Source organism: Euleptes europaea, chromosome 4 (assembly GCF_029931775.1).
Source record: "Euleptes europaea isolate rEulEur1 chromosome 4, rEulEur1.hap1, whole genome shotgun sequence".
Lineage (NCBI taxonomy): Eukaryota > Metazoa > Chordata > Lepidosauria > Squamata > Sphaerodactylidae > Euleptes > Euleptes europaea.
In genome coordinates this window covers 41,030,225-41,040,049 of record NC_079315.1, presented here as the reverse complement: position 1 = coordinate 41,040,049, position 9,825 = coordinate 41,030,225, and positions in this window count along the sequence as shown.

The following is a 9,825-nucleotide window of genomic DNA, read 5'->3' as shown; positions in this document are numbered from 1 at the left end:
CATAACAAATAAACAACCTCTTATCCTTCCTGAGGCGTCTTGTCCTATCAATATAGTACAGAAGGGCCCTTCTTACATCTAGCCTCTGATGTAGGCTCAGAGAAAAATACAGGCAATGTGACGTCCTGTGCTAGAAGAAAAGTGGACACTACCTTCGGTAAAAATCTTAAACTAGGATGCAACACCACCTTCTCTTTAAAGAATTTAAGGTATGGTGGGTCAATTCTCAGTGCAGCCAACTCACTCACTCTCCTTGTGGAAGTTACCGCCACTAGGAATGCGACCCTCTGTCAAAGAGTAGCCAAGTCACATGAGAACAAAGGTTTGAACAGGGGCCCTAGCAATTTGGCCAACACCAAGGAAAGGGACCACTGCGGGACCAATCTGGGATTTGGGGGATAAACATTATTTAAATCCTTCAAAAAAGTTTCACCACGGTATTGGAAAACAATGATGAGCCCTCTATGGGGTCATGGAATGCCGAAATAGTGGCCAAATGAACCTTGACTGAAGCTACAGCCAAGCCACCTTGGGCTAACTCAAGTAAGTAGTCCAAGGCTACAGGCAGGAAAACGGGGATAAGGACCTAGGTTCTAGCCACTTCAAAAACCTGTCCCACTTATTTTTGTATGAATATCTAGTAGAGGGCTTTCTAGCCTGGAGGATGACCTCCTTCACTTGTTACGATAGGCCTAATTCTGAGGCCTGATGCACCATGATGTGAGGTGTCGACATTCCACATCGTGATGCAATATGCCTTCCCAAACCAGAAAGTTTGCCCACGGCTGAAAGTGTAGGAATAGCCCCTGTGATCTGCATAGTAGTTCCGGGAACCAGAACTGTGTAGGCCGAAAGGGTGCAATTACAATACAATCCATGTTGTCTGCAGCTATCTTGCCCAACACTCTCTGAAGCAAGGGGAAAGGAGGGAATGCTTAGGAAAGGTAGCCCCTCCAACTTAACTGGAAGGCATCGCCCAGGGTCCCCTCTTGCCAGGGAGCAAAACAGCTTGGCCTTTCTGATTTGGAATGTGGCGAACAGATCTATCTGGGGGAAACCCCCTTGCCGGAATAAGGGTCCCAGAACCTCATTGTTGATAGACCATTTGTGGTTGGTCTGGATGGAACGAATGAGTTGATCCGCAAAGGGGTTTTGTATCCCTGCTATGTGAATGGCCCTGAGAGAAATGCCCTGATCTAAGGCTGCCCACCAAAGTGTGATGGCCTCTTGGCAATGCACCCTGGAGCTTGTGCCTCCCTGTTTGTTGAGGTAAAACATGGGCATAGTATTGTCTGTTTGAACCAAAACCCAGGAGCCCCATAACATATCTGAGAACAAGATAAGGGCCAACCTGATGGCACGCAGCTCTAATACATTGATGTGTAGGCGAGTGGCCACCCCATCCCAGAGGCCCTGAACGCTCTGTGAACCACAATGAGCCCCCCAGCCCAGCAGGGAAGCATCAGTGGTAACAGTAAACTGGGAGGACCAGTATCCCAAGGGGATTCCACATTCCAAGCTGTCAGTCTGCAACCACCAACTTAAGGTCTTGGCCACATTTCTCGGAACCAAGAAAAAAAGGTGGGCCAAGTGCACACTAGGGTTGAACCAATCCAAGAACCATAACTGCAAAGGTCTCATATACAACCGGGCAACGGGAACCATGGCTGTGATGGAGGCCATCAGGCCTAAGACCCTCTGAATAGGCCTGTTGATTTGGTTGATCCCGAACTAGAAACCAGCCAAATCCAGTTTGATTCATGTCTTCCAAGTTTGGGATGAACTGAAGACAAAAACTAAGCAGCTTCGGGGAAACACTGATTAAATCCGGCGAGTTCGGGGGAATCCCCCACGCCTTCCTGCTTTCTTTTAACCAGGGAGTTAAGTTCTTTCTGCTGGCCAGGTCAGAAGTTCAAATCGTTAATTGCCCTGGAGGGCAATTTATGATTTGAACTTCTGACCTGGCCAGCAGAAAGAACTTAACTCCCTGGTGTCTGTGTTCCTTCCATTTTGCTGCTGCCGTGATTCTAAACTGACCAGCCTGAAGACTTTTGACTCTCCAATCCCTGCTGTAGCCTGGCGTTGGCAAAGGCCAGAGTTAGGCCTGGCCTGTGGTCTCTTCTCTTTATTTAAAAGTTGCAGTGTGTGGATTTGTTCTGTGTTCTGTGTCTGTGGGCTGGGCTGGGCAGTGGACACTGGTCTCTGAAGAAGACTTCTGGCTTTCTAATCCCTGCTGTGGCCTGGAGGTGGCATAGGCCAGAGTTAGGCCTGGCCTGTGGTCTCTTCTCGTGAATTAAAAGTTGTAGTGTGTTCAAACTGCAGGGAGATCTGTTTGCCTCATCTTTCTTCAGCTAGTTGGAAGGCAGTTTCTCAATAGCTAGTTGCAGAGGGTAAGCTGGAGACATATACAAATGCAAAATAGGCAATCTCCTTGCGATTCATATGCAGATTTAGCCAGCTTCAAGAACACAGGAAAATGTCCTTTTAAAATCCAAGCCACTTGCATGGGATGAAACAGTTTGCAGAGCAGGCATGCAAGTTTATAAAATCTGTTTAAAATCTATAGTATCTGTAGGCTCTTAATAGTCACTGTTTCCTATGGGTGGATGGGGGGACCCCTTCCAGACCCCATAACTCCGGAACCCCTGACCCAATCTTCACCAAACTTGGGGATCTTGCAAGGAAGATCCCTCCAAGCTACCCTGAAAATTTGGGACCTCCAGCTTCAAAAGATCCCCCCCAGAGCCACGGAAAGCCGCAAATGGCTTTAAATGGCCGAATTTTTTGGGAATCCCAAATTTAAATCCGAATTCCTACCTACATAGATATAAAAAAATTCGGGGTTAGGGGTTCCCTGAAAAAAAAAAAGTCAATTTAACCCCGAATTCGAATTAAACGAATTTTTTAAAATTCAACAGCCCTACCTCTGAATAAACCTAACAGTCCGAAAGTGTTTATGCTGCAAAACGGTTATAGATGACCTCAGGGCCAGGCATCTCTTAGGGGGTAAGAATGGCCTTGCCTTCACGGAGTCAAGTATTGCTCCCACGAACTAAACCCGCTGGGAGGGCACCAACGTTTGAGTTTTTCCAGTTGATAACTAGGTCCAACTGGAGGCATGTGGTGACCACTAAGCCTAGCTGACCCAGGAGAGACTCCCGTGATTGAGCAGTCAACAAGTCATCTAAGTATGGAAAAATAGTGCAACCCCGTGAGCAGAGATGCTCTACCACCACTGCCATGTACCTAGTGAACACCCGAGGGACTGTGGCCAAGCCAAAGGGTAGGACGTTGTATTGAAATACCTGAGCTCCCTGTCTGAAGCACAAGAACCTCCTATGGTCCTTGCAAATGGAAATATGAAAGTACACGTCCTTGATGTCTAGAACGACCATCCAGGACCTTGGGGGTAAGGAGCTCCATCACAGCTGGTAAAGAAACCATTCTAAATTTATTAATAACCAAACATTTATTCAACTGCCATAAATCCAGGATGGGCCTAAAGCCTCAGTCCTCTTTGTCCACCACAACCACTCTGGGAAAAAACCCTTGGTGTTGGGTCTCTTGGGGCGCCCTTTCTACTGCTCCCTTCTGTAAAAGCTTCTGTAACAAGGTGGTGAACTCTGGGAAGGGATTATCCCTGGCCAACTGGGCAGGGGAACAAACAGGTAAACTTCAAAGCTTACCCAAACCTGATAATACTGAGAACCCAGGTATCTGAACAGATGGATGCCCAAACAGGGGCAAATTTTACCAACCTATCCCCAAACTGAGCAGGCTTCACCAGGGGAGGTAGGAATAGTCAGAAACGCAGGCCTTGTTGTTGACCCTCCTTGGGAGGCATATTGGGACCTACGTCCACTAGGGGACTTGGTCTTCTTAAAGGATTGTTGAAAGTTGGATTGATACCCCGACTGCCTAGGAGGATACTGTGGGTGATACTGGCGCTGGGGTCGGTAGAACGGGGTGGCAAACCCATGCTGTCGTTGACCAAAATGCTCCCTGGGTTGATGCTGTTGATGCGAGGGAAACACTCCTAAGGACTTGGCAGTCTGCTTGTCCTTCTTAATGTTAGTCAAGAACACAGAAGTGCTCATAAGAGAACAGTGTATAGCCCTGGAAAGGAAGGTCCTCGACCTGTGATATAATATCTATGGAAACACCTGTATTGCACAGCCAGGAATGCCTCCTGAGGGTGATGGCTGTAGCTATTCCTCTGGCAGAGGTCTCAGCTGCATGCTTTCCTGCTGCCATCTCCTGTTTGGAGACCTTAAGATCCTCTGTCATAATCTGCTGGATCTTTTTTCTGGAATCCTCCATAAAGGGGTCAAGGAGGGGACCAATCTTCTCCCAAAGGGACAGTTGGTAGCCTGCCATAAAAACCTGGTAGTTAGCAATTCTGTAGTTAAGAGAAGGAAAAGTATAAACCTTCCTGCGCAAGGTATCAATACAGCGGCTCTCCCTGTCAGAGGGGGTAGAGTGCTGGCTGAATTTCTGCTGGGCTTGCATCTCCATAGTAGGGGATGCTTATTAAATTTGCAGATGATACTAAATTGGGAGGGGTAGCAAATACAGTAGAAAATAGAGCCTGGATACAGGATGATCTTGACAGGCTGGAGTATTGGGCCAAAACCAATAAAATGCATTTCAACAGAGATAAATGTAAAATTCTGCATTTAGGTAGGAAAAATCAAATGCATAATTATAGGATGGGGAAGACTTGTCTGAACAGTAGTTAATTCACAGTGGGTAGCCATGTTAGGGTCTGCAGTAGTAGAAAAGAGCAAGAGTCCAGTAGCACCTTAAAGACAAAAATATTTTCTGGCAGGGTATGAGCTTTCGTGAGCCACAGCTCACTTCTTCAGAAAGCTCATACCCTGCCAGAAAATATTTTTGTTAGTCTTTAAGGTGCTACTAGACTCTTGCTCTTTTCTACTACTGAGCAGTAGTGTGTGTGAAAAGGATCTTGGGGTCTTAGTAGACCAAACACTGAACATGAGTCAGCAGTGTGATGCGGTAGCTAAAAAGGCAAATGCAGTCTTGGGCTGCATCAACAGAAGTATAGTGTCCAGATCACATGAAGTTATGGTATCACTTTACTCTGCTCTGGTTAGACCTCACCTAGAGTACTGTGTTCAGTTTTGGGCACCACAATTTCAGAAAGATGTAGATAAGTTGGAAGGTGTCCAGAGGAGGGCAACAAAGATGGTGAGGGGTCTGGAGACCAAATCCTATGAGGAAAGGTTGAAGGAGCTGGGTATGTTTAGCCTGAAAAGGAGAAGACTGAGAGGGGATATGATAACCATGTTCAAGTACTTGAGGGGCTGTCATATAGAGGATGGTGCCGAGTTGTTTTCTGTTGTCCCAGAAGGTCGGACCAGAACCAACGGGTTCAAATTAAATCAGAAGAGTTTCCATCTAGACATCAGGAAGAATTTTCTAACAGAGCGGTTCCTCAGTGGAACATGCTTCCTCGGGAGGTGGTAAGCTCTCCTTCCCTGGAGGTTTTTAAGCAGAGGCTAGATGGCCATCTGTCAGCAATGCTATGACCGTAGGAAGATCATGAGAGGGAGGGCATCTTGGCCATCTTCTGGGCACTGTGTGTGTGTGGGAGATAGATAGATAGATAGATAGATAGATAGATAGATAATTTATTTGCGGCCCTTAGCCAGATAAAACAAGATAAAACAGGATACATGGACTAAAATACTCTTACAAGCAAAAAATTACAGTCCGAGTCTTATAACACTTAAAAGTAAAAAATTACAACCGAGACACACCTGTCAATTGGGCTAAGAGACTGTTCTATGGCATCGAATTTTCACTGCTGCCATGCAAAATTTCGCAGCCTGAAGAGTGATTGAAGGATTATCCCCTTGTAGGAGCGCCTCAATCCTTTCTCCTGTCTTGTCAGGTCTCATACTCGATAAAAGGGGCTCAATAAACTTCGAACGGGGTAACGTATAAAAATTGCAGTTCAGGAGGACATGCTCAATAGTTTCTAAGTCCCCTGATTTGAACGGTAGAATCTCTCCTCCCAGGGTATCTTCTTAAATTTCCCCTCTAGCATAGCAGATGGTAAGGCTGCAGACCTGGTCTGGGTAAAGGCCCTTCTATAATTGTTTATCTCTAAATAGTGGAGATAGACTGCTGGTGCTAGGAAGTATTTAGAATACAGGGGTGCCATAAATAGAGGCACCCTTGCTAAATCTGTGTCTCTCAATGTCTTTAATCCATTGGGTTATAATTAACTTAGCTTGTTCCCACCCTAACTGAAGTAGTGCTAGGGGTGTAAAACCCAAGTTATTTAATTTGTCTTCTATGGCTATCACCCATTTTGACCTAAAGGTGTCACAAAGGATCAGTGGGAGAAGACCCTTAGGGTTGAAGTTAATTTTTAGCCGTGTGGAGGAGGTAGTTGTGAATTTCCTGCATTGTGCAGGGGGTTGGCTAGATGAGCCTGGTGGTCCCTTCCAACTCTATGATTCTATGATTCTAACTATGGACAATGGCCCGGGTGCAAAGCCAAAAATTCTGCTGTCTCGTGTTTGATGCGATAGAGCTCCTCCAATTTCTTGAGGATGCTGGTGCTGAGGCAGGCTTTTTCCAGACTGGGAGAGCCTAATCAGCCAGTCCCTCCAAAAGGGGAAAGGACACAAAGGAAGGTGAGTCCGGATATAATCAATTCAGGATCTTATACTTGGGTTTGTCATGCGATGTGGCAACCTCCAAATCCAATGCCTGGGCGATCTTGAGCATTTGCTCTACATGTAGCTTAGAGTCATCAGTGGGAGAACTGGAGCCCGGATCAGCCACCTTGTCATCCGGCAATGATTCCGATGAACTCTCAGAACTGTACACCGACAACTCTGGTTCGTAAGCTCCCTGTCCGGAACCAAATGGTGCTGAGGTGGAGGGGAGTGCTTGTGATTCATAAGGTGGATGCAAGACGGGAGGTTGAGGTGCCTACTGCTCAAACCATCTGCCCGCTAAATCAAGCTGACTGGCAAAACTCTGTCCAGTCCTGTAAGTGTTCTGGAGCCAGGTAGGAAAATGGGTTCTCAGGGGGCTGCTGCCAAGGCGAGAAATCCTGAGATTCAAACGGTCCCCAGCTGAATCGGGCTAGGTTATACTCCAGTTCCCCTTCCAAAAAGGATGGGGGTATGAAGAGCCCATGGAGGGGGTCCTAGTTGGACTCTGAGGCCTGACGGAACCGATGTTGGAACGGGCTGCTTGATATAATTAAGCTTCTGCTTGCGCTTCTTAGAGAAGGAACCCTCAGTGGGGTGTTTTGCCTCTGCCTGGCGTTTTTGAGCCGAAGAAGCCTTAGAAGTCACCAATCCTTGTGTTGCTCCCTTAAAAGGCGCAGGTCAGGAAGAGCAAGGATCCGAGGGACCCGGGCATGGGCCCGATGACACCGTTGGAACCGCAGAGGGAACCAGGGTCGGAATGGAACCCGAAGGTAAGTTAGCCGGGGGAGGCTTCTGGGGGAGAGAAGCTGAGAGCCTTCTTCCAGAATTCAGCCTTTAGACGGGCCTCTCTATTGCCTCTGACCTTATTGGTGAAAGTCTGGCAGATCTTGCAGGCCAAAACATTATGGGCCTCACCCAAGCATAAGACGCAGCTCTCGTGCTCGTCTGTCTGGGGCATTTTCGTGCTGCAACCAGATGAAGCTACACTTACCTCTATCCACTACACCTCAGAGGATATTACACTTACTCCATCGATTGATGCTGAAAGGGAGTTCAGCATGATTAAACATTTGCACTCACACAATTGTCTCAAGGTATTTCAGCTTTCACTCTTGATGTTCATCAGCTTGCATGGACCTCCTGTGCATTCATTCAACTCAGTGACATATGTAAAGTAGCAGCTGGCAGAGCACAGATGAGAAGGTGATTTAAAATCAAGGAAAAGAAATGCCTGAAGAGGCAAGTTAAATTTAAGTTTGATATCATCACATTTGGGATGCATTTATGTAGATGACAGAAACTGTTGCTCATCAATAGTTGAGATCTGAGGGGCTTTTTTTTAAAGGTTCCAAGAATCAGTTTAAAATGGGCAGTATACAGCAGTGAATATAGTCTTTATTTTATACATTTATGTTATCAGTGGTTATTTGTAACCTTCACTTTAAAGCCTGCAAACTGAAACTATTTGTATTTCAGATTATTTTGAAGTTTAAACAGTGAAGTAAATTGAATGTATGGTTGTATTGTTTTACAAAACAAACAGTAGCACTTCTTAAATGCAGATTGCATTATTAAATCTGCAGTAAAGCTTGCTTTGGTTAATAAGTTCAACTTCTAGTTAATAAGTGATGAATGTCAGACTATTCTATTACAGCAACTATAAGTACTTGTTTAACTGAGATATCACAAATGTACACTTTTCTGGTTCACAAAGTGCATATACCAGCTGCAAAGAGCACTCAGCTCCAAGACCAACTGCATATGGTAAGTGCCTCTGCTTGTCATCCTTTTTCAAAAATGGAAAGCACAAAACTCCCCCCCCCCCCATTTTGTCACAGGGAAGGTGTTCTAGCTGTATCATCATTTTGGCTACTCTTTTCTACTCAGTAACAATATTGTCTTTAACACCCATCTTTCTAAGTATGAAAGCCACTTAGCAGCACCATTTATCCAACCGGAAGGAGTCTTTTCCCAATAGCTGTTGGCACTGCAGTGGATACTGTTCATGCAAACAGTAATCTGGAGCAATCAGTTTACAAGCTCCCTAGTTTTTTCTAGTGGCCTTCAGTAAAGGAGCAGGTCCTTAGTGCCATATGGATATGTTATTTGCTTAGTAATGAGAGCAAATGTTTCAAAAGATGCTTGCAGTATGAATCTACTCACCATTCATGTAACCACTTTCATACTTCTGGAATCAGATCTAGGCCCCATTATATTAGGACTTTCCTATTAAGCACAAGATGATAAAACTACACTACCATATCTATAATTAACAAAAGTATTGTCTTTAACAATCATGCGGCCAGTCATGGAGAGCCATATGAATCAGATAAACACAACCACTTGTGATGAACATAGTTAGCTGTAAACTGAGATGGATAACACTGGTGTTAACCCACATTACAGATGGGAACACCAACTCTACAATACCATAAAGACACTGAACATTTCCTTTTGTCTCCACCAATAGCTTCAGATTTATTGATCTAAATTTGCATGAGACATGATGGCAGTAATAAAATATTCGTACACTACATCTGTTAACAAATATAAAAAGTATCTCAAGTGCCTGCACATACTCTAAGGAGGATATATCACACTTTAAACTGTTAGTGCAGACAAGACAATAATTCAACGCTGACTGCTTCCAGTTATTGTATTTTAAGGTACTTTACATCGAAGTAGCATGTTAGAGTAATTAATGATTATCAAGAATGTCTTTCTAATTAACCCACATGCACGGAGATATCTTTCTAGAACACCTAAAGAAAATTCCTACTTTATTTGTGTCTCAATCTGAAGGAAAGCTGTGTTCACATTTTTCTAACTTAAAAAAAATTGAGCAGCAACCATTAAATACCTACCCCAAACATTTCAGAATGTATTTAAATAGGGAAGATCTAATGAAACTAGCAGAGCATTAATGGAAGGAACACCTGTGCTCTCAAGATCCATGAAGATTCTATGCCATTTTTTTTAACTTCAAAGAATTTCAACTTCCTTCAACGAATCAAAAACACACCACTTAGCTTCAGGCATAAAGTCCAAAATTTCAGCAGCAAAATAAAATTTGCAAAATCTAACATATTGGTTAGATTTCGTAATTCTTATTGGAAAAGTTGCTTTTGCTGAT